The 23,100-nt window shown below is 33.7% G+C and overlaps 1 protein-coding gene across 3 annotated transcripts in view; it reads left to right on the top strand.

The window, feature by feature from the left end:
- Positions 1–23,100, top strand: part of LOC136825767 (uncharacterized) — a 506,720-nt gene that overhangs the window by 478,975 nt on the left and 4,645 nt on the right. For all 3 annotated transcript variants that reach the window (XM_067082615.1, XM_067082618.1, XM_067082614.1), the window contains exon 2: positions 15,056–15,568. The gene's annotated coding sequence lies outside the window, so the exon portion shown is untranslated. The remainder of the gene's footprint in view (positions 1–15,055; positions 15,569–23,100) is intronic.

The following is a 23,100-nucleotide window of genomic DNA, read 5'->3' as shown; positions in this document are numbered from 1 at the left end:
TATGCGTGTGTATATTCAACAGCATAATCTCTGCATATAAATTCACCTTGTAATATAAACTAAATAGCCAGCAATCTTCTCTCAGTTTCGACATTTATTTCCACGAGGCAGCGTTTTAACTTTTAATCCCATTTTCAAAGCTATAAAAACAGTACATGCATATGTAGTATATACTTTAGCATATAATTTTATAAACCAATTTCGTAACTTGGGAAAGTTTCTATCAAATTTCATTTTTCTAATCAGTGCTTGCTACTTTAATCTGTATTGATTGGATGAACACGGTAATGGCCGCTACCGGGTTTTTTTTTTTTTTTAGCACTGGTAGTTTTGTTTTTATTTTTTTTTTTTTTCACTGGCAGCGCAGTCTTCCATTGGAAGCTATAAAAAAGTGCTTACGTTAGGAATAACATTTAGGATGAAGTTTTTTCTATTTTTTCTTTTTTTTTTTGGCCGTAGATGTTTCCATGTCACCATTTTACATTATTCCTCTCAAATGGATAAAATGGTTTTTATATCTGCGTTCATGGAATTGAAACCGCACCGTAATAAGTAATAAGCCACAGTTATGTTTATGAGCAAGACTATTTATATCAAAATAAACAAGTAAAAAAATGCGCCGAAGTTTCCTCGGCGCAATCGAGTTTTCTGTACAGCCGCTACAGCGTATAATCAAGGCCACCGAAAATAGATCTACCTTTCGGTGGTCTCGGTATAATGCTGTATGAGCCGCGGCCCATTAAAACTTTTAACCACGACCCGGTTGTGGCGTAGCTTTTCTCGTTGCCAGAAGCACGAGTACGGCTAACTTTGACCTTAAATCAAATAAAAACTACAGAGACTAGAGGGCTGCAATTTGGTATGTTTGATGATTGGAGGGTGGATGATCAACATACCAATTTGCAGCCCTCTAGCCTCAGTAGTTTTTAAGTTCTGAAGACGGACAGAAAAAGTGCGGACGGACAGACAAAGCCGGCACAATAGTTTTCTTTTCAGAAAACTAAAAAGTGGTTACAAAAAACTTTCGACCATCGTGCAAACGGTCGAAAGCTCCTTTTTGTAACCATTTTTGTATTTGAATAAATAATGTCTTGCTCAAATACATAATCGTGACTTTTTACTTTTTATCATTTCATTATTTCCAGTCACAGTATAGTGATGCACCATAGAATTGCCCCGATTTTTGAGGGGATACGTATTATTGTGCCACAGTGTTTTAGATTGCAGGGGTTGTATGTGTGTGTGTGTGTGTTTAGGTTTTCGGGTATAAAATGAGTTTTGTGTGTTATTCATGAGTTTTGCCGCCACTCATGAATGTTAATTTTAATTTTCTTCCTAGCTACTAACTTTGCTATATCTCAGTTTTATGCATAAATGCAATAACCGGAAAAGATTAAGTACACAGTAGTTAATTCTTTGGCTGTTTTATTTGTCTGTCGTTTCCATTAACCGGATGACGTATTTATTGAATATTAACTGCTGTGTACTTTGCTTTTTTTGGTCATTGCAGTTTATGCATTTATATATATATATATATATATATATATATATATATATATATATATATATATATATATATATATATATATATATATATATATATACATATACATGTATGTATATATATATATGTAATTACAGTATATACTTATATATAAAACCACTAGCATTTTCATTTATGACCATTAAAATCTCATCTTTGGACAAATGGTAAAGTTTTCTCTAATCCCCTGCATTATTTTATTTGCTCTACACACCGCACATACCCACATTCTCTCTCCCAGGGAATATTTCCAAGTCTTTCTCCTTACAGTTTTACTGTACGGGAATCCTGTAATATTCCTAGTTTCTGTCCGGCCTTTATTCCTGGTTCCAAGTTATTCCGGACCACGTGTGGCCACGGTGGCAGTGAGCAACTATTCCATTGTTTTATGTAAATTTGCCTTGAAAGCAAATTACATCCTGTCGGCTATGGGAAGTTTGGGGTTGGGGTGGGGGTGGGGAGAACTGGTAGAGGACTATAGAGTGAAGAGTGTGCAGTAGAAGGCAACTAAAAACCAATAAAGGAAGGGAGAGAGAGAGAGAGAGGGAGAGAGACGGGGGGGATTTAGAAAGAGGAGATTCGTAGAAGGTTTTGTGGAGGACTGGTGGGGTATAGAGGGAAAAGAAAGGAGTAGAAAGCAACTAAAAGCAAATAAATGAAGAGAGAGAGAGAGAGAGAGAGAGAGAGAGAGAGAGAGAGAGAGAGAGAGAGAGAGAGAGAGGAGATTCGTAGAAGGTTTTGGGGAGAACTGGTGAGTATAGAGGAAAAAGAAAGGACTAGAAAGCAACTAAAAACAAATAAAGGAAGAGAGAGAGAGAGAGAGAGAGAGAGAGAGAGAGAGAGAGAGAGGAGGGGAAGAGAGAGAGAGAGAGAGAGAGAGAGGATATTCGTAGAAGGTTTTGGGAAAAACCGGTGGGGTTGTAGAGGAAAGAGTAAAGAGTAGAAAGCAACGAACCAATAAAGGAAGAGAGAGAGAGAGAGAGAGAGAGAGAGAGAGAGAGAGAGAGAGAGAGAGAGAGAGACATTCATAGAAGATTTTGGGGAGGACTGGTGGGGTGTAGAGGAAAGAATAAGCAGTAGACAGCAACTAAAAACAAATAAAGGAAGAGAGAGAGAGAGAGAGAGAGAGAGGGATTTAGAAACAGGAGATTCGTATACAGTACATAAGGGGGAGCAGAGGTTGAGAAATAGATTTATATGCAGTGTATAAATTGCCCCGGTTCTGCAAACGCAGTTACGGCCGTACGTATGTATGTATTCGGCTCAGATGCGGAAACGCGCCCGGCGAGATTTGGGAATGATATTGCACGTGCTTAAGCTGTACGTGCGAGAAATAATACGTACTCGGGGAGGGTTTGTGACGTAGAATTATGCATGCACAACCCGCTTTGTGCATGCATAAATTTGTTGACTAGGCGTGATTTTTAGAGACAGTGCAAAGAGTCTTAGGTATATCCACGGTAATAAAAATAATAGTAATAATAATAATATCTATTATTATTATTATTATTATTATTATTATTATCATCATTATTATTATTATTATTATTATTATTATTATTATTATTATTATTATTATTATTATTATTATTATTATTATTGAACGTCATTAATTAATTTGCAGTGCAAGATTCCACAGACTAGAATTCTCAGTTAGGGAAAGTAAAGATGTATTATCAGTACATTCTGTCAAATTTGATTAGACATCGATGCCTCTCAATAATAAAAAACAAAAACTTTAAGTCCTAAAAATGAGTAAAATCATTTGATGATAGTTTTAATGAAATAAAATCATCTTAGAAAGAAATAAACTCAGTTCACAACACCAGTTTTCATCGATGTAAAAAAAGGGTTATTTGTTGAACAACTCCCATTGTGCAACAAGAGGAAAAAATTAGTAAATAATATTCACAATTTAAGGTCATTTTAGGGCGGAATAATCCACAACCAGTGATGGCTCTCAGTTACTTGTTAGAGGAACTAAGCTTGAGAAGTTTAAGTCTTGTTACGTTTTCTTTATAATTTACCTTTTAGTTTACTTATACTTTAGCCTTAGTCGTCCATAATTTTTTTTTTTTTCAAAGTTAGTAGATTTCAAACAAATAACTTGTTGCTATCGCATGCTAAATTTATGCTATTCAGTAGCCTGATATTCGTAAGATTTACATATTATTATTATTATTATTATTATTATTATTATTATTATTATTATTATTATTATTATTATTATTATTATTCTGAATAATAATAATAATAATAATAATAATAATAATAATAATAATAATAATAATAATAATTAAGGTCAATACATATGTGCTTTTTATATTAATTCGAATGAATTCTTAAAAGAACATTTATCTTTAGAACCTTTTCGGAAAGATCGTAGTATTATAGGGTCCAAATGTCTATCCTTGAGGTACCCCGCAATCCTTAACATACAGAACTTTGGGCATGGGGTATGGAGTTTTTCTAGTCATGGTAATTGTAGGGCATGTGATTTTCTCTATCTGTCCAACTGTTTGTTTATTTAATATATTTTCTCATGTTTGAAATGAATTTTTAGTATTTAGAAAAATAATTGGCTTATGTTTAACAACCGTAAGGTAATTCATAACTGTCACAACTAATTACAGCTACGACTATAACCACAGCTGCTTTTAGTGAACTAATACTGCTTTTAAGTTCTGTCCCTACCTTCCTACCACTAATACTGCTTTTAGCTTCTGTCCCTACCTTCCTACCACCATATACTACTTTTAAGTTCTTTCCCAACCTTCCTACCACTAATACTACTACAACTACTCTTATAACTTTTGTCACGTCGTCATTATTCCCGCCGTCTTTGCAACCCTTATAACAACAACTGGCCCAGCTAATTATTGCTAGCAACAATTGCTGGTTATTTATCCTTCTCGGAAGGCGCAGGATTAAGCACCGCCCTTTATTTCTTCCTCCATTAGTTGGTCTTCCTTTCAGACGGCAAAAAGAAGGGGCAGCTTAATTGCTAATGCCGTCACTTGATCGCTGTTGCAGTCTTTCTCTGTTTATCGGGAGTCGTTACTCCTTCGGGAATTTGTGTTTCTGTTCGTTTAGCTTCCTTTTTCTCATGTTTTTTTTTATTATTTTTGTTTCTCTTGGGTTTTTTATGCTTGCTGGAAGGAGGAGCACAGAGAGAGAGAGAGAGAGAGAGAGAGAGAGAGAGAGAGAGAGAGAGAGAGGAGAGCTTTCGTTTTCTCCTCGGTGTTTTATTTCTCTTGGTTTTTAATACTTCGTGGAAGGAGGAGCAGAGAGAGAGAGAGAGAGAGAGAGAGAGAGAGAGAGAGAGAGAGAGAGAGAGAAAAGGAGAGCTTTCTGTTTTCTCCTCGGTTATTTATTTCTCTTGGTTTTTAATACTTCGTGGAAGGAGGAGCAGAGAGAGAGAGAGAGAGAGAGAGAGAGAGAGAGAGAGAGAGAGAGAGAGAGAGAGAGAGAGAGAGCTTTCGTTTTCTCCTCGGTTATTTATTTCTCTTGGTTTTTAATACTTCGTGGAAGGAGGAGCAGAGAGAGAGAGAGAGAGAGAGAGAGAGAGAGAGAGAGAGAGAGAGAGAGAGAGAGAAAGGAGAGCTTTCGTTTTCTCCTCGGTTATTTATTTCTCTTGGTTTTTAATACTTCGTGGAAGGAGGAGCAGAGAGAGAGAGAGAGAGAGAGAGAGAGAGAGAGAGAGAGAGAGAGAGAAAGGAGAGCTTTCGTTTTCTCCTCGGTTATTTATTTCTCTTGGTTTTTAAGCTTGCTGGAAGGAGGAGCAGAGAGAGAGAGAGAGAGAGAGAGAGAGAGAGAGAGAGAAAGGAGAGCTTTCGTTTTCTCCTCGGTTATTTATTTCTCTTGGTTTTTAAGCTTGCTGGAAGGAGGAGCAGAGAGAGAGAGAGAGAGAGAGAGAAAGGAGAGCTTTCGTTTTCTCCTCGGTTATTTATTTCTCTTGGTTTTTAAGCTTGCTGGAAGGAGAGGAGCAGAGAGAGAGAGAGAGAGAGAGAGAGAGAGAGAGAGAGAGAGAGAGAGAGAGAGAGAGAGAAGAGGGTAGAGAGAGAGAGAGAGAAAGGAGAGCTTTCGTTTTCTCCTCGGTTTGTTATTTCTCTTGGTTTTTATGTTTGCTGGAAGTAGGAACAGAGAGAGAGAGAGAGAGAGAGAGAGAGAGAGAGAGAGAGAGAGAGAGAGAGTTTTCGTATTCTCCTCTGTTATTTATTTCTCTTGGTTTTTATGCTTGCTGGAAGAAGCACAGACAGACAGACAGAGAGAGTCCTATGCATTAACTTCTTGTACGGTTATAAAGAACCAATAAGGTAAAGGAATATAATGTCGTCATCCCAATCTCATTCTCAGCATTCGAAGGTCTCGTTTAACATTCAGATCTTAATTTTTTTTTTTTTTTGGTGAAATCCTTGATGCTAATTTATTTTTCGAATTACTGAATAATTTTTACATTTTTCTTTTGTCTCATCCGCTTGAAGTTTAAATATGACGGATGGGAATGGGAGAATAGTCTTTTAATGTAATTTTCGAAATGGGTTTCGCTCAAGGACAAACGGATTACATGAATTTTTTATTCTCTCTCTCTCTCTCTCTCTCTCTCTCTCTCTCTCTCTCTCTCATATTCAGCATTTAACATACGAATATAAAATGACAGTTTTTTTTATTTGAAGCTAATTCCTGTAAGAGGAAACGGTACATACACACACACAAACACATATATATACATGTGTGTGTATTTATATGTATATATATATGTACATACATACATACATATACGAGTACGAGTACATACATATATATAAATATATACACACATATATATTATATATATATATATATATATATATATATATATATATATATATATATATATATATATATATATATATATATTAGACAATTCCTTTGGTTTATTTATAACACCCATAATAAAGTTATTCCAGGCCAGGGCCGTCCAACTCATGCCCGTGGGCCAAAAGTGTCCCGTTTGATTTTGAAAGTGGCCCGCTAGAGAAAAATAAGTAAAGTATATTTCTCTATTTTTATATCATAAAAATTAGATATATCGCTTATCCTGAATAAAAAAAAAATATTCCTCGCGAAATCAATAACTGCAAAGAAAAGTTTCATTGGCGTCTGTTGTGTTACATCATATATGTATATATATACATATATATATATACACATATACATACATACACGCAGGTGGCCCGCATGACTTTTTGTTTTTCCAAGAGTGGCCCTCAGACTAAACAACTTGGAACGGCCCCGCTGTCTTAGGCATACCCGGGCCACTCGAAGCTGCTGCGGCCTTGAGAAAAATTCTCGCATTTGCAAACACGTTTTTACCACTCGCCGTTATTTTGGAAATGTTCCTCCTCCCTTGCATTATTCACGTCTCGTGAATAATAAGAGCGTTATTTTTGCACCATTGGTCCTGGTTTGCTTGTAGGGCCTTGCAAGATACATTCTTGCAGATGCATGCATATGCGTTTTAACGGGGAGGGAAGGTGAGGGGGGGCGGAATATGGTTGGTTTAAATTAGAGGGGGCTTTTTTTGGGAAGGGTGGAGCAGGTCAGGGTAGGCTTTGGGGTCTGTGGTTATTTAAAGAAAACTTTCCAGAGAGAATTTTTGACCTAATGTTGTTTTCATTTGTAATAATTTATTCGCAAACCCCAGTAACGTGGGGTTGGCGTGGGTTCTTACTGGGGTTGGTTTAGGGACCCATTCAACCCCAGGGAGAGCGAAGGAGGTGGATAGAGCTCGTCTGTTTAGATTAGACTGCGCTAAACATAGTGCGAGGGGGGCCATCGACATGCGTTCAAGGTGAATGGGTTTTTTTCGGGGGTGGGGGTTTGGGAGAGAGGAGTGGGGGGACGGGGCCTGGGGGGCATGGGTAGGATACGCATATGGTAGGCAGTTTTGGTGACGAGTTGCAGGAACTTTTTTTTTTTTATTTTGACATTTCAAAAGATTGGAATTTTTATTCATGTTTAACAACTAAGGAAATGTTTTCATTACACTTGTTATAATTCTATATGTATACAATCACACCCAGACACACACATGTATATATATATATATATATATATATATATATATATATATATATATATATATATATATATATGTATGTATGTATGTATGTATATACATATATATGCTAAGTTATATGTATTTGAAATAGCACTGGTAATATTCATGCATGAACCATGGTAGCATTCACCAAAAATTAATTTTGAACTCTCTTTGCAAAGTATAAAAATAACTGCCAGAGAGAGAGAGAGAGAGAGAGAGAGAGAGAGACCTTGACAATATCCTCACATATTTACATCATACACGGAGCCATACACTCCTGAGTTGCGCTGCCTCCAATTTTTGTCATTTTTTCCTCCAATTTTTGTCATCTTTTCCTCCAATTTTTTTTCAGTTTATTCCTCCAATTTTTGTCATTTTTTCCTCCAATTTTTTTTTCAGTTTATTCCTCTAATTTTTATCAGTTTACTCCTCCGTTTTTTTTTTATTTATTCCTATTTTTGTCAATTTGTTCCTCCAATTTTTGTCAGTTTATTCCTCCAATTTTTGTCAGTTTATTCTTCCTTTTTTTTATTTATTCCTATTTTTGTCAATTTGTTCCTCCAATTTTTGTCAATTTATTCCCCCAATTTTTGCATTTTTTCATCCAATTTTTTTCAATTTATTCCTCCAATTTTTGTCAGTTTATGCCTCCAATTTTCATCAGTATATTCCTCCAGTTTTTGTTAATTTTTTCCCCAAATTTTTTGTCAGTTTACTGCTCCAATTTTTGGTCAATTTATTCCTCCAATTTTTGTCAATTTATACCTGCAGTTTTTGTCAGTTTATCTCACACCTTTTCACGAGTAGCCTTTAGTACCGAGTGGTTGTGAGTTGATGTGGTTTTTGCGAGCTGGTGTCAAACAAACACGAACATACAGGCGTTTGTGAATCCGCCGTCCAGATTCCTCAGATGATGCACGTAAATAAAGTTTTATGCCTCATCCACTCGGCCTTCGTTTGTTTGTTTGTGTGTTTGTTTGACTTCCTCTCTCTCTCTCTCTCTCTCTCTCTCTCTCTCTCTCTCTCTCTCTCTCTCTCTCTGGTCTGTTTGTTCTGTGGCAGCTTCGAGTAACCTCGATATGACAGGAATTTATTTTTTTTTTTTAGGTGAGGGACAGTTGCATCGAGCTATGTGTAGTTCACGCCATTGAAATGAGAGAGAGAGAGAGAGAGAGAGAGAGAGAGAGAGAGAGAGAGAGAGACTGGGAATGACAGTTTTTTGGTTTTTTTATTATTGTTCTTTGACATTTCACTGGCCCTCTACTCATCGCTGGGGAACAAGATGGCTGCCATGTTGAAAGTTTGTTTTGTTATATATATATATATATATATATATATATATATATATATATATATATATATATATATATATATATATATATATATTTATACATATACTGTATATATATATATGTGTGTGTATATATGTGTATGTATATAGATGTACCTATCTATCTATCTATCTATTTATCTATATGTATGTATATATATATATATATATATATATATATATATATATATATACATATATATATATATATATATATATATATATATAAATATATATATGTATGTATGTATGTATGTATGTATGTAGATGCAAAGATAGAATAAGAGAGAGAGAGAAAAAAAATATTCGTACCCCTGTGCATTTCCCCAAAACCTTCAAGGGAATAGTATTGGATGTTGGGTGTAAGAAATGGTTGCATTACCTTATTGTGACGTTTATCCCCTGTTTATTGCAGGCGAAATGAAGTGGCAGTGTGAAGGGGCAACTGGATATGTTGCAACTTGTGGAAAAATTTGCCGTCTTTTGCCTGAGAGGAAAATAAGGGGGGTTTTTCGACATTTTATCAAGAATTATGAAATAGGGAATTTCCCGTTTTGTGGTTTCTTATGTTTATGGTTTCTCGTTTCTTTTATGCATCGCCTTTATTCTGTCTTGCCTTTTTATTTATTCTTCATGGATGGCTTGCATATTTTTGTAAACGACCAAGTGTTATTTTTTTCAGTTTTTCGCTGGTTTGAAATTAATTTTGAATACTCGTATTCCTTTTCATAACTTTAATTTATTTCGTGTTTTTTTTTATCTACTAAATGCTTCGTTTCCTCATGAATTTTATTGTACTGCCAGATACTTCATTCACTTGATGTTCATCCTATTTTTTATTTTAGATAAAGTTAACGAATACAAAATAAAGAAGACATTAGATTGAAAAGATACTAAATACAAAAATAGATTCGAGTGAATAAATACTTAGGTAGAAAAAGAGGCGTGGATAATCTCATTCCAGCAAGTGAATAGGCAAAACAGATCACAGGTGTTGTAGGAGGTTTGCAAATAAGGAGAATGTCCCCTTACATTCAGCACCTGAGATCTACTAGTGGACGAAATATAGCGCTGTTATTATCTGTTCTTGTGCTTCTGTCACTGCTGTTATTGGTGGTGTTATTGTTATTTCTCTTATGAGTGTTATGGCGGGGGGGAAAGCCTGCATTTCTCTCTCTCTCTCTCTCTCTCTCTCTCTCTCTCTCTCTCTTCTCTCTTTGTTGAAGGAGTAATGGGAAAATGTCTCCTCGTGCTGTAGACTCGAGAGCGTTGTGTGCCAAGGGAAATAAATTATCCTTATCACTGGTAACGATGTAGCATGCCTTTCTCTCTCTCTCTCTCTCTCTCTCTCTCTCTCTCTCTCTCTCTCTCTCTCTATATATATATATATATATATATATATATATATATATATATATATATATATATATATATATATATATATATATTTATATATATTATATATACATATATGTATATATATTTATAAATATATATATATATATATATATATATATATATATATATATATATATATATATATATATATATATACGTACAACAACAAAAAGACTGCAATTACGTAAAGTTCACTTTTTTTGTGACCCGTGGGAACTGTAGTGAGCCTGGGCTTGGAATAATTTGACAGAAAACATAAAATTATTTTTTTTCCAAGTTGGAAAAAGTATCACGATTGATATTTCATTTTTGCAGCATTAATGGACTAAAACTGCAGTCCACTGCAGCTGGTACCATTGCGTAATTGTTACTAAGTCTATCTTTCTGTGGAACGTATGAAATGAATTTATGTACTCATGTGTATACATACAAACTAACACACACACGTACTTAAATACATACTTTATATATATATGTATATACATATGTATATATATACGTATATTAATATTATATAAATACATATGTATATATATATATATATATATATATATATATATATATATATATATATATATATATATATATATATACATATATTTATACATGTACAGTTTGTGATGAATGTTTGACCTTAACAAAGTTTATTCATGTATTCTGAATTTTCATTTTTGTGAATATTTTCGTATCCTTATTTTATTCATGGTTGTTTGTGCTGGAATGAACACCATTTCACGAACATGTTTTGACAATTAAAACTAATCTAATTAAGAATTTTGAAGTTTACTTCTTGTAATGTACAAAATGATCTACAATATGTTTTTTTTTTTGCATTTTACAAAGTTTCCTCCATAATATTGTCTATGAAGTTTATCCATCAACATTTTCTGAGTGATTCATTCTTTGAATGGCGATTAGCATTGCTAATTATTCTCCCTGGAGAATAATTGAATTTGAACCTACTGTTGCCAAAACCTATGAAATATTTAATATTGTTTTTAAAAGTTGTTTATTTTTCTCCGTTAAAGTTTTCTTTTTTTCTTGAATGATGGAATAATTGGAACCACCTGCTGTAATTACTGTATCTACTGTAATTCTACACCCACGTGTAAATTTTGTAATCCCAAAGTTGGATGTCATGGAATTGGAACTGCGGAAGTTCAAGCGAAGATGCAATGCATTACTGCCCTATTACAATTCTTCTTGTGTTTTAATAATTTACAAAGTTTTGTGTATTTATTTATTTTGTTCATTCATTTTTTCCTTTTTAATAAGTGGTCTCTTCTTTCTTTATTTCCCGTTACCTCCTCTGACTTCCTTCTAATGAAGCTTGAATTTCAAGTCAATGGCCCCTGTGGGCTTGTTCCATATGAATAGGATTAATCTTCTAAATAATATTAAAAATAATTTGGAATAAATTCGTGGATTACTTAAGCTAGGCTGCACAAGTAGGTGTTGTGTTGTCTACTTTGAAATACAAGCTTTACCAATGATTCTTCTTAGATGTTCACTAATAGTCTTATTGTGAATACAATAAATATCAAGCTCTAATGTTGAATATGAAAGTATTTTAAGTATTGGAAACTGCAGTGCTGTTTGCGAATATTTGATTTGGTATTTAAAATGTTATCGCTTAGTAATCTGTACTTATCTCTAATAGCATCCGATGGCATTTTTTTTGGCAGCTTAAAGCCTAATGATTTATTAATGCCTTCATGCTTCCATTTGGGTAATAACCTGAGCCTCTTGGTACAGATAAATGCACTGTCATTCTGAGCAGCCATTGTCACAATATTCTGCATTTCATTTCTTCTTTGTGTACAAAGCTCCTCTTTATTTTTTTATTATTTTATTTTCTTTTTCCAGATGATAATTTATCATCTTTTTAGAAATATCTCTTTTTCATTGAGTCGAGGAGTCTTATTTTTTTTTCGAAAAACACATGCAAATGAATAATGAAAAATTAAAATTAAAAGTACAAAGCCACTTTTTGTTATTATTATTTTTATTTATTTATTAATTTATTTTTTATTTATTTATTATTTTTTTTTTCTTGCTCTTCCAGATGATAATTTATCATCTTGTGAGAGAAATATCTTCTTCATCGAGTCGATAAGTGTTGAATATTATCTTTTTTAAACGTAAGCAAATGAATAATGAAAAATGAAAAATACAAAGCTACTTACTATTATTTCATTTTGCTTCTCCAGATGATAGATAATTTATCATCCCGCAAGAGATATATCGTCTTAACTTAGTCGATGAACGTTGAATCCTATTTATTCTTGGGGAGGGGGAAAAATATAAGCAACTGAATAATGAAAAATGAAAATGAAGAATAGCCTACGTTCCTCATTAATTGTTTCCATCCCAGTTCTCATTCAATAAAAATGATCCTCATCCTTGCTGTGAGGGCGTTCTGGGCCAGTTATTAATTAGGTTACGTCACCATGACGTTGAAGAATGTTGAAAGTTTTCAGTAATGAGTACATGTACCGTTTCACTAGTACTCTTCTAATAATAATAATAATAATAATAATAATAATAAATAAAGGTATTATTATTATTATTATTATTATTATTATTATTATTATTATTATTATTATTATTATTATTATTAAAGAAATTAGTGGTTGTAAATTTATAATTAAAGAACTGCTGTATTCCTTGCAGACCAGTGTTTTTATATTCTCTTATGGGAATTAGCACCTGAGTTGGAAATGTGAAAAGAGATTTTTGTGTATTTTAATGTCCAAGCTGAATAGTAAATGTAAGAGAGTTGTTTGTAGGAAAATATGGATGATTTGTGCTTTGTTTGGTGTAATAAATTACTGGCACAATGTATTTGTTTGGTGTCATAAATTACTGGTATAAAATATATTTTAGTTGTGTCTCGTATAGGAAATGTAGTGTATGAGTGTATGATTTTAACTAGATGTATTTATAGATATTTCATGAATCCAGCCAGAGGGTCTCTATGAATAAAATATGATATGCAAAATAATCTTTCTACATTTAAAAAAAATGTATTGTACTGATACAAAGTTTTGTAAATTATGCAAGAGGATCACTTGTAACATATTTAAAGGTATTTTCGTTTAGAGAAATATCAAATAAAAAGAGCCCAGCGCCACTACCTTTTGTTTTGGTAGAGTAAACATTTTATACTCCTATCGCCTGTCTGTTTTTTTGTACATTTTATAAAAATGTTTTCTGAGTCATTCGACCGAAAGGTAGGAATGCAAACATGGATTGATATGTGTGGATTATTTTGTTACTGGTATTATCTAAGTGTTACAAACATCGGGTATTACGTTTGGATTATATTGTTACTGATATTATCTAAGTGTTACAAACATCGAACGTTACGTGTGCATTATATTGTTACTGATATTATCTGAGTGTTACAAACATCGAGTATTACGTGTGGATTATATTGTTACTGATATTATCCAAGAGTTACAAACATCAAGTATTTCGTGTGAATTATATTTTTACTGATATTATCCAGGTGTTACAAACATCGAGCGTCACGTGTGAATTACATTGTTACTGATATTATCTAGAGGTTGTTAGTGCTGTTGAAATGAATCTTTAGTTTCAGTGATTTAAAGGAGTGGTCGAAAAGAAAAAATTATGAATCTTTAGAAAAATCAATTTAATGTTAGATGTATTTTCACAGCAAGAAAATATTTTAACGGATATTCATAAGTTTTTTCGTGAGTTTTCGTTACAAAAATAAATAAATAAAAAAAATAATGTGGCTAATTGTTTTTAAAGAGAGGGAGTTTTTTTTTTTTTTTAGAAATATTTGGTGCATATTATCTGGAAACAAATTTAAATTTCATTGACCAAGTTTTAGTGAAAATTTGGAAACGGAAATCTGATAAATATTTTAGATTAAGCTGCATATATTTATTTATTACTTTGGGAAGTAATGAATAATTTATGGAAATCCGCCTCCTGTTTTGGAAAGTGAATTGGTGTCATACTAGAAATCTTTTTAGAGTTGTTGCAAATGTGAATTTTTTAGTGTAATGAGAAAATAATCAAGAGAATTATTATTGAGAAAAAAAACGACGAAATGAATTAGAAGAATTTTCGAAGCTATTTTTGACATTTTGGATAGAAATGAGCAGGAAATTTCAAAGCTATTCTAGAAACTTTTGGAAAGAAATGTTGAATACAAAATTTAAACCTCCCCAAAAATTGAATATGAAATTCCGGAAGAGGAGGGAGAAAAAAAAAAACAGAAGTTACCGAAAGTCCTCATGGGATGTTTTAAAAGAAAATCAATATGCACGAGAGGAATAATCCCTTAAAGTACCGATGCAACCGATAAGGGTATCTTCATGTGCGTGCCTTTTTTTGTTAGGCAATTTTTTTTAGCATTTTTCTTCGTATCGAAAGTGCTTGCTAATATTGTTAGGCAAATTTCTTTCATCCTTTTTTTTATAAAAAAAAATTTTTTCTTAGGAAAAATTATTTTCTTTTTAAAAAAATATTTTCTTATTAATAAAAGATTTGTAAAAAATGATTGTCCTTATTAAAAGTGCTTGCTAATTTCAAGATTAGGGATTAGGAAGTACTTGCAAAATGCGTGAATATTGCCACCGACGGGACCTAAGCCTCATTCTCGTGCAATAAACTGACCTTACACAGTGATTTTTATGTGACTAAACCCCTCTTCTTTTTCCAGATTATTATATGACGGACGGAGTAGAAATCCTTCCTCTTTTTCAGAGACTCAGGGTGAACTGAGCCTATGAGAGCTAAAAGAAAAAAAAGACTCTTTGAAAGATAAAAAAACGTGGTGAAACGAGAAAGAGAGTGAGAGAGAAGAAAAAAAATAACAGCCGGCCGTGAAAGTGGGGCTTCCACAATGAGTATCGATGCGATGACGAAGTTTTGTGGCACTTGAGAGAGAGAGAGAAAGAGAGAGAGAGAGAGGGAGATAGACAGAGAGAGACAGAGAACGACCTCTCCCAGAGTTGCAGAAGCAGCAGTGGTGCCACTTCCTACTTGAGGCCACCTTCTTGTTCCTCCTCCTCCTCCTCCTCCTCCTCCTCCTCCTCCTCCTCCTCCTCCTCCTCCTCCTCCTCCTCCTCCTCCTTTTCCTTTTCTTGCACGTCTCATCTTTACCTTTCTCCCGCTACTTCTCCTTTCCTTGTCATCTGATGCCCCTCGTTTGAAGACTGTCCTTGTGTAGCAGGTAAGGAAATGGTAATCGTGTTCCTTGTTGTTGTTTGTTTATGTTATTATAACTTGTTGTTGTCGTTTCTTGCATTTAAATAAAGTAACGTTCAGATTTTAGGTCTTTAAAATCAGTAGCATTGTAGAAGTTATGAATATATCAATTATTGATTTTCATGAAACACTAAAATTATATTCAGATAGATCAAGTGAAACTGCAGTGCCTTCAAATATCATCTTTGCAGGTCCGAAATGTTTTAATATGCTAATTTTTCACTGTTCATTTTTATATATATTCAATTGATGGTTTTTGCATCATTTATTTAAGTTGTAAATTGTGAATGATTTGAAAATGTTGATCATTGTTTTCTAAAGAATAATATTATGACAAAGGTTAGGAATATTGCATATTATGTGTGCATATTTTCTAATAATTCTCTCTCTCTCTCTCTCTCTCTCTCTCTCTCTCTCTCTCTCTCTCTCTCTCTCTCTCTCTCCTGGTTTTGCTTGTGTAGATAAGTCTCTCTCTCTCTCTCTCTCTCTCTCTCTCTCTCTCTCTCTCTCTTGTTTTGCTTGTGTAGACAAGTTTCTCTCTCTCTCTCTCTCTCTCTCTCTCTCTCTCTCTCTCTCTCTCTCTCTCTCTCTCCTTGTTGTCCTTGTAAACAAGTTAGGCTTACTCCTATCTCTGCCGTTGTTCACGTACACGTGTTTTGTGCTTAAGTGCGTTTGTATGTGTGTGTGTGTACGTATGTGTGCTCGCAGGCGCTCGTCTTCACTTACGTAAGAGCAACACAGACACTCATGTGGCAATGATAATGACTATATACTATAAACCGCTCTCCGATCTCCAAAACATTTTAAGAAAGAACTGAAATATAAAAAGAAGGAATGTCTTGTTTATGGCCTCGGTTCGATAAACGAAATTGAAAACAAGTGATTATGGAGGCAGGAGAAGCAGTTTATAAGATCCTTCCTTGTTTTAGTTTATTTATTTATTTATTTTTTTTTTTTGTGTTTATCTCGGTTCTTATGACGTACTTGACTGGTTAATTGTGTCGAATGATATTTGTTTGGTGACTGAGGCTTTGAGATGTAATGAACTGACATACTGAACTGACTTTAAAAAGACGTAATGTATTTGTTCAATCAGATTTTGTCCAGCTCAGAAAATTTTGATCGTAATTCATACAATGTTCCCGAAAAACAATAAATTGAGAAGCTGAAGTAAGAATGATTGAAATAATGTTTAGAAAGAATAAATAAATTTAACTGTATTTTAGAATTTCTCTGCATATTCATAAGGCCGTGATTGCGGTTGTCATATAAGTTTCCAGGGGTAATATAGATTGTATAATAAATACTTTGCGTTTATAATTTTACAGATTATAAATACTTTGCATTTATGATTTTACAGATTATAATAAATATTTTGCATTTATGACTTTACGGATTATAATATAATAAATATTGAAGTTGTGGAGTTAAATTGATTTTAATTTGATTAAGAAGAAAATAAAATGAAATAAGTTTTACACCAAATATAGCAGTGCTAGATAGATAAGTAATGAGAAAGTAGGAAAAATAAGTTTTCTTTCAAGTTTGGTTAGTGTATTTTAAATAAGAAAATAGGAGAAAATAAGTTTTTCTTAGAAGGCAAAAGCTTTTAGGAAAGTAAGAAGAAGAGGAAAAATTTTTCTTCAGTAACCTAAGAAAATATAGAAAATAAATTTCACATAAGCAAAAACAAGGGGTGAAATATTAAGAGGAAATTTATTTGTAAGTTATATTCAGTAATAGAAAGGGTGAAAAAAATAGAAAAAATAAAAAACCAAAGCAAAATAAGTTCTGTTCCAGTAAAGTTGGAATGGAAAAATAAGCAAGGAAAAAGTAGAGGGAAATAAGCCCTACTCCGAAATAATATGGCCAGAAAAAAAAAAAAAATTCTGACCACTCGTACATGTGAATTTCAAGTTCCAACTGGTCCAGATGTTTCACCTCTGAACCGCCCCCCACCTCCTGCCAACCCCCCGCCCCCTCCAAAGCCCATACAACTTTGAGCCTACGTGAGCCCCTTGGTAAATGGCGCCATTTGCTGGTCACTGCTGAGAATTCTCACAGGAAATTATTCAATTATTGCTACTTCTGCTTCTTATTCTAGAAGTTATTAGCATTATTATTATCTTTTTTTTAGTTGTGTCATTCGAACTTTTATTTTTTTTTTTATTCTGTTATAGGGTGGCAATTTTTTTCTCAATATTTCGGTTTTTTGGTTGGTAAGTTTGTGTACCTGTGTATGTGTGTGTACGTGTGTGTGTGTGTGTGTGTTATCGATGTTCCTTTCTAAAGCAAGTCATTGCTATTCAGTTCCTCAATTCTCGCTGCAGTTATATATATATATATATATATATATATATATATATATATATATATATATATATATATATATATATATATATATATATATATATATATACGGTATCTGTGTGTGTGTTTGTGTATGTATGTATGTATGTGTATGTATGTCTGATTATTAAGATCAACGTTCGTGTGTATGTATATATGTATAATTTTTAAGGCAGTTTAAGGCAAAGATAACGCGAGGCCATCTAACTAAAACACGATAGCAAACGAAATTTGCTAAGTCAGATAAGTATCGTTATCGCTTCATGCATGTGAGAAGACCGCGTCCCATAACCGTGGCGAGATATTCACATCAAGATGGTGGCCTCTCGCAGATTGTTTGTATTTTTCGCCTGATATTCGCCTTTGTTTCCGCTCTGTGTGAGTCACGTCCACGTTGTGTGGATTTTGTGTGTGTGTGTGTGTGTGTGTGTGTGTGTGTATGTGTGAGTCGTGTAGAGACGGTTCAAGTTTGCGAAATTTTTAATGGAAGATAAGATTTATTTTTGTCCTTATTTGTTTTTTACTATGGTTTTATGGTGCGGTTGGGGAATTCTGTATGAGTGTGTGTATGTGTTTGTGGGAGAGTCTCTCTCTCTCTCTCTCTCTCTCTCTCTCTCTCTCTCTCTCTCTCATATACACACACACAAACACATTCAGCAGCTGATCCTCCAGTAAAGGACGGTATAAGCTTCCTGAGAGAGAGAGAGAGAGAGAGAGAGAGAGAGAGAGAGAGAGAGAGAGAGAGAGAGATTTCTCTCAGGGAAACTCAGCCATTCAACGTGCTTATACTACCCTTTGCTGGAGAGAGAGAGAGAGAGAGAGAGAGAGAGAGAGAGAGAGAGAGAGAGAGAGAGAGAGAGAGAGAGAGAGGTCTCTGAGAGAAACTCATTCAGCGAGATTATACTACCCTTTACTGGAGAAGTTCCTCTCTCTCTCTCTCTCTCTCTCTCTCTCTCTCTCTGTCCCTTTTGTGTGATGGGTGTTTGTTTGTTTGTGTCCCCGCCGCCTTGTTGGCAGCATTCCCGCAGACAATAAGCACGCGAAGTCAATAGTGATGTGGTGTTGCTTGTAACTGCTTCCTAGTTTGAGGATTGACTCGCGCGGCGGACGAAGAGGACGCAAGGCTTCGGTGGTCGATGCTGCGTGTGTCTCGTCATTTTACCCTTTCGTTTCCCTTCGTTTTACACTTTCTTTTTCCATAGTTTAAACTTTGGTACCCCTTCATTTTACACTTTCATTTTCCATAGTTTTATCCTTCATTTTACACTTGCTTTTTCCATAGTTTAAACTTTGGTACCCCTTCATTTTACACTTCCATTTTCCACAGTTTTATCCTTTGGTTCCCTTCATTTTACACTTTCTTTTTCCATAGTTTTATCATTTGGTTCCCTTCATTTTACACTTTCATTTTCCATAGTTTCATCCTTTGGTTCCCTTCATTTTACACTTTCTTTTTCCATAGTTTTATCCTTTGGTTCCCTTCATTTTACACTTTCTTTTTCCATAGTTTTATCCTTTGGTTCCCTTCATTTTACACTTTCTTTTTCCATAGTTTAAACTTTGGTACCCTTTCTTCATTTTACACTTTCTTTTTCTATAGTTTTATCCTTTGGTTCCCTTCATTCTACACTATTTTTCCATAGTTTTACCCTTTGGTTTTACCCTGTGGTATTCCTTCATTTTACACTTTCTTTTTCTATAGTTTTGCCTTTTGATTTTACCCTGTGGTATCCCTTCATTTTACAATTTTTTCCCATAGTTTTGCCCTTTGGTATACCGTCATTTTTCACTTACTTTTTCCATAGTTTTACCCTTTGGTATCCCTTCGTTTTACACTTTCTTTTTTCATAGTTTTACCCTTTGGCACCCCTTCATTTTACGCTTTCTTTTTCCGTAGTTTCACTCTTTGGTACTCCTTCATTTTACACTTTGTTTTTCCATAGTTTTACCTTTTGGTACCCTTTCATTTTACACTTTCTTTTTCCATTGTTTTACCTTTTGGTACCCTTTCATTTTACATTTTTCATAGTTTCACCCTTTGGTACCCATTCATTTTACATTTTCTCTTTCCATAGTTTTACCCTTTGGTATCACTTGATTTTACATTTTTTTCCATAATTTTACCCTTTGGTACCCCTTCATTTTACACTTTCTTTTTCCATAGTTTCACCCTTTGGTATCCCTTCATTTTACACCTCTTTCTATAGTGTCATCTTTTGGTATCCCTTCATATTACACTTTCTTTTTCCATACTTTTATCCTTTGGTATCCCTTCATTTTACACTTTATTTTTCCATACTTTTACCCTTTGGTACCCCTTCATTTTACACTTTCTGTTTCCATACTTTCACCCTTTGGTACCCCTTCATTTTACACTTTCTTTGTCCATAGTTTTACCCTTTGGTATTCCTTCATTTTAAACTTTCTTTTTCTATACTTTTACCCTTTGGTACCCCTTCATTTTACACTTTCTTTTTCCATATTTTCACTCTTTGGTACTCCTTCATTTTACACTTTCTTTTTCCATACTTTTATCCTTTGGTATCCCTTCATTTTACACTTTCTTTTTCCATTGTTTCATCCTTTGGTATCCCTTCATTTTACACTTTCTTTTTCCATAGTTTTACCCTTTGGCACCCCTTCTTTTTACACTTTCTTTTTCCATAGTTTTACCCTTTGGTTCCCTTCATTTTACATTTTCTTTTTCCATAGTTTCACCCTTTGGTACCCCTTCATTTTACACTTTCTTTTTCCATAGTTTTACCGTTTGGTACCCCTTCATTTTACACTTTCTTTTTCCATAGTTTCACCCTTTGGTACCCATTCACTTTACACTTGCATTTTCCACAGTTTTACTGTTTGGTATCCCTTCATTTTACACTTTCTTTTTCCATAGTTTTATCCTTTCGTGTCCCTTCATTTTACACTTTCTTTGTCCATAGTTTGTTCCCTTCATTTTACACTTTCCTTTTCCATAGTTTTATCCTTTGGTTCCCTTCATTTTACACTTCTTTTTTCTATAGTTTTACCCTGTGGTATCTCTTCATTTTACACTTTCTTTTTCCATAGTTTAACCTTTGGTTACCATCATTTTACACTTTTTCCACACTTTTACCCTTTTGGTTCCCTTCATTTTACATTTTTTTCCATAGTTTTACCCTTTGGTATCCCTTCATTTTACACTTTCTTTTTCCATAGTTTTACCCTTTGGTTCCCTTCATTTTTCACTTCCTTTTTCCAAAGTTTTACCTATTGGTTCCCTTCATTTTTCACTTCCTTTTTCCAAAGTTTTACCCATTGGTTCCCTTCATTTTACTTTCTTTTTCCATAGTTTCCTCTTTCGTGTCCAGTCATTTTCCATTTCCATCTCTCTCTAGTTTGCACTTTCGTTTCCCTCCGCTTTACCCTTTCATTTCCCACCATTTTACACTTTCGTGTCCCTTCGTTGTACACTTTCGCTTCCTTTAATTTTTACTTGCGTTTTTCATCGTTTTTCACTTTCTTTTTCCTCTTACACCTTCGTTTTCCTTCAGTTTACTCCTTTTTCATCAATTTTGCATTTTCGTTTCACTTCATTTTTCCCTTTCGTAGTTTCTTCTCATTTTCCATTTCCGTCTCCCTTCATTTTACCCTTTCGTGTCCCTTCATTTTACACTTCCTTTTCCCTTCATTTGACCTTTTCGTGTCCCTTCATTTTACACTTCCTTTTCCCTTCATTTGACCTTTTCGTGTCCCTTCATTTTACACTTCCTTTTCTCTTCATTTTACCCTTTCGTGTACCTTCATTTTACACTTCCTTTTCCCTTCATTTTACCCTTTCGTGTCCCTTCATTTTACACTTCCTTTTCCCTTCAATTTGCGCTTTCGTTTTCCTTCATTTTGCCCTTTCGTGTCCCTTCATTTTACACTTCATTTTCCCTTCGTTTTACACTTTCGTTTCCTTTCTTTTTACACTTCCGTTTCCCTTCATTGTACACTTTCGTTTCCCTTCATTTAGCACTTCCATTTCCCTTCATTTTACACTTGCGTCCCTTCATTTTACACGTTCGTTTCCCTTTGTTTTGCTCTTTCATTTCCCTTCATTTTACATTATCGTTTCCCTTCATTCTGTGTTTTCGTTTACCTTCATTTTACAGTTGGGTTCCCTCCGTTTTACGATTTCGTTTCCCTTCATTTTACCCTTTATTTTCCCTTCATTGTACAATTGCGTTTCCCTTCATTTTATCCTTTATTTTTCCTTCATTTTATAATTCCGTTTCCCTTCATTCTACCCTTTATTTTCCCATCATTTTACACTTTGGTTTCCCTTCATTTTACTCTTTCGTTTCCCTTCATTTTACACTTTCTTAATATGCTAGAAAATTATATCTTTTATTGGTTTTCGTTTTGCCTTTTTGGTTCTTATTTGAAGTTTTCATTTTTAAAGAAATTTGTCTAATTTTTCCACATGGAGGGCTGGATCGAATTTGAATCACTAGTGGACTGAATCTTGTGTGTGTGTGTGTGTTTTTTTTTTTTTCCGGTCAAATTATGTTTCGACTGGATATGACTTTGCAAAGTCTTGAAGGGGCAAGAAAGCTGATGTAGACCTCTGGGCATTAACTACCCAACGGAGAAGAGACGTTGTCATTGCCATACTCGTGTTTTGATGGGCTGTTAATAAATCAACCTTTTCTATATGATGTATGTCTGATTAGGAGACTGATTTTTATGTATATGTTAGTCTGTACTCTAAGATTATATATATATATATATATATATATATATATATATATATATATATATATATATATATATATATATATATATACATATATATATATATATATATATATATATATATATATATATATATATATATATGTATATATGTATATACTGTATATATATACATATATATATATATATATATATATATATATATATATATATATATATATATATATATATATATATATATATATATATATATATATTCATTTAGAGTACAGACTGATATAAATACTTGCTAAAATAAGACTTTCACGTATGTCGATTGATGTTTATGTTTATCAGAAGAAAAATTCGAAAACAAATTCTTTGGCTTACCAGTTTGATCTATCTCACCAGCTCATATTTCTTTTAATTTAGATCTTTATTGGCTTATTA

This window comes from Macrobrachium rosenbergii, chromosome 39 (genome assembly GCF_040412425.1).
Source record: "Macrobrachium rosenbergii isolate ZJJX-2024 chromosome 39, ASM4041242v1, whole genome shotgun sequence".
Taxonomy (NCBI): domain Eukaryota; kingdom Metazoa; phylum Arthropoda; class Malacostraca; order Decapoda; family Palaemonidae; genus Macrobrachium; species Macrobrachium rosenbergii.
The sequence above is the reverse complement of the archived record's forward strand: the minus strand, read 5'-3'. Positions and strand labels throughout refer to the sequence as shown.